Source organism: Gouania willdenowi, chromosome 19, assembly GCF_900634775.1.
Source record: "Gouania willdenowi chromosome 19, fGouWil2.1, whole genome shotgun sequence".
NCBI lineage: Eukaryota > Metazoa > Chordata > Actinopteri > Blenniiformes > Gobiesocidae > Gouania > Gouania willdenowi.
Window position 1 is genome coordinate 12,079,181 of NC_041062.1, and position 8,008 is coordinate 12,087,188.

At 38.2% G+C, this 8,008-nt stretch overlaps 1 protein-coding gene across 2 annotated transcripts in view; it reads right to left on the reverse strand.

Moving 5' to 3' along the window:
- raraa (retinoic acid receptor, alpha a) overlaps positions 1-7,518 on the reverse strand; it is a 181,907-nt gene extending 174,389 nt beyond the window's left edge. For both annotated transcript variants that reach the window (XM_028475405.1, XM_028475406.1), the window contains exon 1: positions 7,272-7,518. The gene's annotated coding sequence lies outside the window, so the exon portion shown is untranslated. The remainder of the gene's footprint in view (positions 1-7,271) is intronic.
- Between the last annotated feature and the right edge of the window lie 490 nt (positions 7,519-8,008).

The window sequence follows — 8,008 nt, forward strand, 5'->3', positions numbered from 1 at the left end:
TGTCTGACTACATTTTGCTATGGAAAAACAACCATTGAGTACAATGATGGAATAAACGAGTCATAAAGCACATTTTAAAGAAGAATTTAAAGTGGAATGAAACACTGTTCAGTGCATCCTGAATAGATGTATTTCTATAGTATCATTTTGGTCATCTCCTACCTGGTGAAGGACCAAGGCTGACCCTAGGGCTGGGCAAAAAAAAAAAAAAAATCGATCTAATCGATTTATCAAATTTGTAGATTAAAAATGATTTTTTTTTTCTTTTTCAAATTCGAGCTAAAAAATATATATATAAATTTTAATTTTTTTGGTTTTTTTGAGTCAGCTCCCTCTTTGTTTACATGTGTTTACCCTTTGAGTAGGCTATATGTGTGCCACAGGCATATTTAATTTTTTATTCGCACTATGCTGAGATACTAAGGGAGGAGTTTTTTTTTTATTGTAATGTTATATGTTCAAAAATATGTAGTTATCTGATTTCTTCATCAGAAAATTTAAGCTACTGTGAAGTTGCTGTTGTACTTTTGCTTAAACTTGGGTTAAAGCTTGAAATTGTTGAATGACGGAGCCTTATTTACTTTTTAGTTTGGGATTGTTCTATGCATTTTAACTCTTGAGGACAATCACAGCAATAAAGTTGCACTTTTGACAATACATCTGATGTCTGTAGTCATTTTTAAGTACATTGGAAAAATTGAATTGGAACTCAAATTTTTCTTTAAAAAAATTATATTCTCCCAGCCCTAACTGACCCTTGTGTTTTCAGTTCATGTTCTAATCAAGATCATTTTCATCATCATTATTATGATGATCATTTTCAACTAAAACGCCATGTTTTTTTAATGCTTTCATTTGTTAGTTTTCCACTTTCTCTCTCAAGAACCCCCTGTAGTCCCTATGGGTACACGCACCCCTATTTGAGAAACACTGGTATAATGTAATATAATATCCAGATTATTGACTTGCAAATTTTAGAATCAATTAATAATCGTCAATAATAAAATCTCAATCAGAGCTGGATCGGCCCAATGCCACATTTTTCCAATCACCCACAACTGTTGTGAGAAAAAAAGCCCATGCACTGAACAATAATAATAAAATATATGAATAATATGACTTCACATTCAAATAAATAAAGTGTGAAAACCAAAAACACATCAATGGCTGATCCGCTCTGCAGCAAGTGACACTTATCTAGCTAAGTGTGACTCACAGCAGCAGCAGAGAGGGAACCTGACATCTTCACTGCACACTGCAGCGTTAAAAAGAAAAAAATAACAGCATGATACTTGGTGCAATAGGAAAACTGACGATGGAGTAGAAAACAGAAATGGAGAAAAGTTTGGAAGGGAGAGGTGGGGGTGGAGGTGCAACTCCCACTTCCAATGACAGTGTGCACAGGAGCAGAGTTTGAGTCAGTAAACATGCAAACATCATGATCTGTCAAAGGTAATTATATGAGTTCCCAGAAAAATGAGGGATAATAGAATGAAGAACATTCATTAAAAATGTAAGGAATGGGGGTGTGTCAAACAGAGGCGTCCCGATCCGATATCATATCGCATATCGGTCAGATATCAGCCAGAAAACGTATATTGGATTTTATATCGGCCTGCATCTAAAATCTCCGATATAAGCGCACCGATAAGTTTTTGTTGTTTTTGTCCCCGCCCTCAGTTGTTCCTACCATATACTGAGTAAAAACTAACTTAAGTGAACTTGAATTGCTGACTATTGTTCTCTGTTTGAGTAACGTCACTTGATCAAGCCTTTTCTAACATTCCACACTACAAAATAAGTTATAAAAGTATGTATGATTTGTGCTGGTATCGTATCGGATTGATATCGGCCAATACTCAAGGCTGCAATATCAGTATCGTAACAGAAGTGAAAAAGTTGTATCGGGACAACCCTAGAGTCAAATACTGGTTTCATCTGTTGTCTTAATGCAAACAAATGAATCCAAACAAAAACTGTTATTTATGAACTACGAGCTAGGGCTGGGCAATATATCGAGATTCAAGATATGTTGAGTTTTCTATTTCAGTGTTATAGAAAATGACAATATCGGCAAGATCATTTTTATTTTTTTTACTTGTTTTTATTTATACAATCAAACAATACAAATCACAACATACAAGTATTTAATATTATGCATAGACAAACAGTGTCCTTTACAATTTTCCACATATCTGAGAGATATATTTTATCGCCTATTTTGTATTAAAATACGCATTTGAAAAGTCGCTGTTTTCCAAAGTAGTTAGTTCTAACCCACACACTACAGAACTCACTCACACATGCTGTCCATTATAGGATAAAAGGCCAAAAGTGGCACATATTATGCAGCTGCTTGTTAATAAATGTACCTGTGTGGCACTTTTTTCCAACTGCAAATTTAACCCAGAATTGTTTTTTTGGTCAGACTTTACTGAGTATATCGCCATTTTGAGAAAAAATATCGAGATATGAATTTTGGTCCATATCACCCAGCCCTACTACCAGCAGGTTAAAGCTGCCACAGTCAGTAACAGATTCTCTGCAGCAGAGATAACATCAGTGCAAATGAAGAGCCTGCCCATCTCGTACTCAGAGCTTTGTATGTACTTGTTGGAAGCAATTGATACCATTGTTTAATGTTTAAAGCAGGGAGGGCAGGGTGGGAATCGTTAGGCAACAATGGCGCTCTTTCATTGGAAATGTCAGCAGTCTCGTCAGGGGAGAGACGCTTCTGCAAAAAGTCAAGGAACAAAATAAGTGTGGAAAGTATGAAATGTTGTGACGAGGGCAACGAAACGCCGTGACAAAAGCCAGAACGTTCACATGCCAGTTGGTAGGACTGCAGTCTCCAACATGAGACAGCTGACGAGGAGAAAAGCTCATCGTACACATCATGTGAGACTGTTTCACTTCAACACAACATTCTGCTGCTTGGAACACATTCTGGATAACTGATATTATTAGGCTTATTAGGTTTTTATGTTGGCTTTCTTTATCACAGCCTACTTAGAAAATAGAAGACACTCGTGGCCTGTTTCTTCAGGCAAATTAACACAGCGAGGAACTGAAGATAAGACAATAATCCACACTGGGGTGTTTTTTTTTTCCTTTTTTCTTCTTCTTTTTTTTTTTTTACACGACTACAACTCAAAGGTAGAGTTTTCTCTCTGAGCGATTTGATGACCACATTGGCCTTGAAAATCTTTGAAAATCCCTCACTGAAAGTATGAGCTGAATATCAAGAGCTATAGCAGTAGAAAGGCACCGTGTTGCTTTAAGGTCGAGATGAAACCATGTTTTTCTACCACTCTGACCTAATTGTAATCACTGGGAGTTCTGCTCTCCGACATGTAAAGATTATTTAATCCAATCAAAGCCATGAAATGACTAAAAGAAGAGTGCAATTTAAAAAAAAAAAAAAAAAAAGGTGGAAACCCTCGAGTGACAAGCAGGGCTGGGCAGGCCAGCTTTCTTAGTGGAAAGCAACAGAAATCAGTATGCTAAAGCAGGACTGGGTAACAGCTGCCGGCTGATGAGAGCGGAGCTCCCACATTTTAACAGAGCGAAAAAAAAAAAATCCCACTCCACTCGCGCTACACTCTCCTGATATCGGCTCCCACCCTTCCAATCCACAGATTTTCCCACACTCGCCCCAGTCCCTAAGGCACTAACTACGTCATTGGGCACCAGCGCAAAAACCACTGTAATATCCGTAGTTTATTTCAACCTATTCTGACGGACTTTGTTACAACTGGGTCATGGCTGGCTTTATTTGTGTAAAGCTTCACTGCACGGCTCCACTGGATGTAATCGGTTCTTTCCCTGGAACGTACAAAAGGTAGTTTCCAAACGTTCGTCGTGGAAAAATCTAAGCAACAAATCAAAAAAATCAGGAAACGTTCCAACAAATGTACAACCAAATGTACGGTAATCTTGCTGGTTTTCCCATATGAGTAGCATGAGAGTGTAAACTTACTTTGTGGTAAAAACATCATGAACCAGTCACTTTGAAAACAGGCCATTTGAAAAAACACAGCAGTGAGTGGGTGGACTAGGAGATTACCATTAAGGAAGCAGTAGGTGACATCTGGGGGGGGGGGGGTGTCCCGTCTTTGTGGGGAGAAAGTCTCATCTGTCAACACCTGATGGATTTTGTGCTGCAGCGTGGTGAGTCAGTTTGGCTCGTAAACAACACAGTAGCACAGTCTGTACACAGTGTGTATACAGTACCACTTCATACACAATAGGAGTGTGACGATATCTCAATACGGCGATATATCGCATTTAAGATTTATTTTATTTTTTTTCAAAACCTTTCCCGCTTTTTCACTAAAATGTGCAGGTAGGTCTTCACAGAAATGTTGTCACTGTTTGTTGTAGAAACCAATATATTGTTTACTGGAATATTGCACTATAATGGTGTCACTGGTGAGAAAGACCCTATTTTTTGTTTACAGAAAGCACTATTGGAGATACTTATTCATTTACATTGGTATGTTGTTGACACTTATTTAAAGAAATGTTGCACTAAAATAGTGTCACTGTTCACAGGACACTTTTTCAATTTATTGTCTTTCAGCGATATGAAATAAAAATTGTATTTTTTTACGTAATCTTTTTTTTTCTTGTTATGTCATAGATTATCGTAGACTGATTTCCGACCAATATATCGATAATCGCAGTATCGTCATATCGCGAGCGGTGTATTGTGTATCGTATCGTGAGGTACCCACCCCTAATACACAACTACACGACGCATGGTCAGAGAGGCCTTTGTACATGATCAACCCTTGGCTAATAATACTCAGATATTGTTTCCAACAGTTTCAGGGATTGGACGCACAATAACACTGACCCGTTTGTGAAGTGAACGTTATCGTGTGAAAAGCTTTCATTAGCCGTAAACTTGCACAACGTGGTAAGTCTAATGAAAATTAACACGTTAATAGCTCAGCCGGAGCAAAATGAGAGTTTCCTGATACAATATTGATCATCAAAATGCTAATACATAATTGGCTTTTATTGGATTTATTGAGTTTATTTTTCAGGGTCTTTTGACTTTTTATTGATTCTATCCATTTGTAACACATGCATATTTAAGTTAAACTACTGATTATTTTGCACTTGATAAATATACTTTTTTGGATTTATTGAGGTTATTTTTCAGGGCGTTCTAATTCACTCACCCTGGGACCCATATTTTGTCATGGTCATTAAATCGTGACCCACTTTTTTTTTTTATTCAACCAGCCAAATGTAGTCTTTCAAAAACAGCTGTTGAAAAGACACATGTAATTTTTTTTTTTCTTTTTTTAACATAAATCTATATATTTTCCCGTGCAACATACATTTCACAGCATGTCTGTCAAAAGAAAAGTTTCTTTCAAAATAAAAGACAAGTCCAATAAGAGAGATATTATGTGTTGATTTATTTTTTGACCCACCCAGTACAGGTCCTTGACCCACTTTTGGGTCCCGACCCACCAGTTGAGAATCACTGTTTTATTGATACTAAAAGAGGAAATGACCAGTTTAGAAAACCTCCAAAAATAAAGCTCATTTCTAACAAATGGTGCCAGTCAAAGGATCATTTACTTTCCTGTTTTAGTTTCCTTTGATTAGAAAATACAAAATACCTTCTGCCCTTGTTTTGGGTCATAAAAAAAGCATGTCACTTATTAAGTGACAATAACGAGACTATGACTAATTTGAAAAATACATGTGAACGAAAACGATATAAGAATATAGTGCAGTATATTTTCTTTAACTAATGAAAACAAAACTATAATGTTGGTTTTACACATTTATCACATTGAATATGACATTAATATCAGGTTGATAAATGATAATTGAATCTTTAAAATATTGGAAAAACCTGAAAATCCCAATGTCATTTAACTGAAACTATACTACTATGAAATAGTCCTCAAGACTAAAACTAAATCAAAATGTGCTGTCAAAATTAACACTGCTAGCCATCATGTGAACAGTGGGTGTAATGGAATGTCCAATGCCCAGTGCGTTAACATTAATCTTCCCTAAGTGCAGGAATGAGAGGATATGAAAAAAAGATCAATGTCTCCATAGTGATATCTGACACACAAAAAACCAAAATCATGGTTGTTTCTGGAGCTTCACAAGATCGTATCCACTACCAAATGCAAGTAGAGTATAGAAAAGGAGAAGAACTAGCGTAATAGAGTGGAAATTCCTCATAATATTTCCCAATTATTCCCTGCTGCTTCAATACTTCTTGACATGAAAGCCATAAATCATCCCAGCTATTGTGGGAAGTCTTTTCCCTCCTGCCATATCCTCCAAAATAAGACTGAGCCTATGAGAATAAAAGCTTTTAATGTAGACTGATTAAAAAAAAAAAGTAGCTGCAATAAAATAAAATAAAATAACAGAACAAGATTGTGGCAAATGGGGGAAATTAAAGCTCTTAGGGAGAGGTTTTTGGTGGAGGGTATAATGATGAACACTGTAATCTGTGGTTTTTACAAGTCAACAATTTACAAGATCACACTCCAGGTTTGTCATGCTGCAGGGGATGGTGGTGCGTAAAATGTCGTAAGTGACATTTGATTTGTGAAGATGCGAACACTTGAAATCGCCACATTATCTTGACAGGGGGATAATCAGGGGTGTCAGCTAATAAGGAGGGAGAGAGAGAGAGAGATGTGTCAGTTTGCTGTTCCACCTTCAGGCTCAATTTTGAGCTGCAGTGAAAAGAAGAAGAAGAAAAAAAAAAAAACAACACATGCGCACACACGCGCACGCAGGTCTCGGGTCATCAAGTTTACGCAGCGCACGCAGAGAATGCAAGCGGTGGTTGGAGGCAGGAATCCATGCTTAGCGCGCAGAGGAAGTTCAGTCCTGATATGATGGCTGTGAAACAAGCACTGGAGCGACAATTTAGCCAAACTCGTGATAAGTTGAAAACGCGCATTTCTCCACATTCCGATGCCCATTACGCACAGCGCGGCTCGGTGCACGCGCTCAGGTGCGCCGATTTACGCGGTTCACCTCTTTTTTTTTTTTAAAGACATACAATGTGATCTATTACGTCTCACTTTAATAAATAATGAAGTAGAATTCTAAAGGGTGCTAATTAAAGCGTTTTACAAACTTCTGGTCGCGCGCACATGATCGTTAAACGTTAAATCCTCCAAAGTGAACTGAAGGAAAAAGCAGCATGTGCTGAGATGTTGACAAGCTGTCAGTGTCATGTGAGTGCGTGCGTGCGTGCGTGTGTGTGTTCATACCTGGACCTGTTGGCTCCTCCTCCTCCTCCTTCTTCTGCTGCTGGACCGCTGCTGAAGTTGAGCCGCAGCTGTATAATATAATCTCTCCACAGCGGAATGCTCACATATAAAGTTATGTTTTAAAAGCTCTCTTTAACCACAGCACGTGTTGGAGCTATAGTGGAAATCCAGCCTTTTTCTGTCCCCGGACGCCGCGTATGAGCAGTTTTTCAGAGAGCGTGTAAGTTTGTTGGTGAAGCTTTAGACACAGGCAGCAACCATTGCAGTCACGTTCTCTGTCCGTACGCTCCTACGGACGGCACAGGCCACGCCCCCTTCTCTCCTTATATGGAGAGCCGGTCCAACCAAAGGTGAACGCTTTTTCCAACTCTGGTGACACAACACATTATAATCACCAGTTTCTACTACTATTCCAACATTTGCAGTCGTTTAAGACGGTGTTACACACCACACCCAACATTTATCTGACTTTATTCTCAGGAGTGACTGCATGTGTTCAGCTTTACAGAGAGAGAGAGAGAGAGACACCACACACACACACACACCACACACACACAGCCACCAGCTGCACACAGAGCAGTGTGATGCTTACAGTGCACAGCCCCTGACTAACTGACACTCAGTTTGAATAACTATTCATTTTGACAGAAAATTCTGATTTAGTTTTTGACAGTCATAGTCTTTTGGCTAAAATGAAACTAGCTTTAAAGTTCTGCTGCTGGTGTATAAATCTGTGA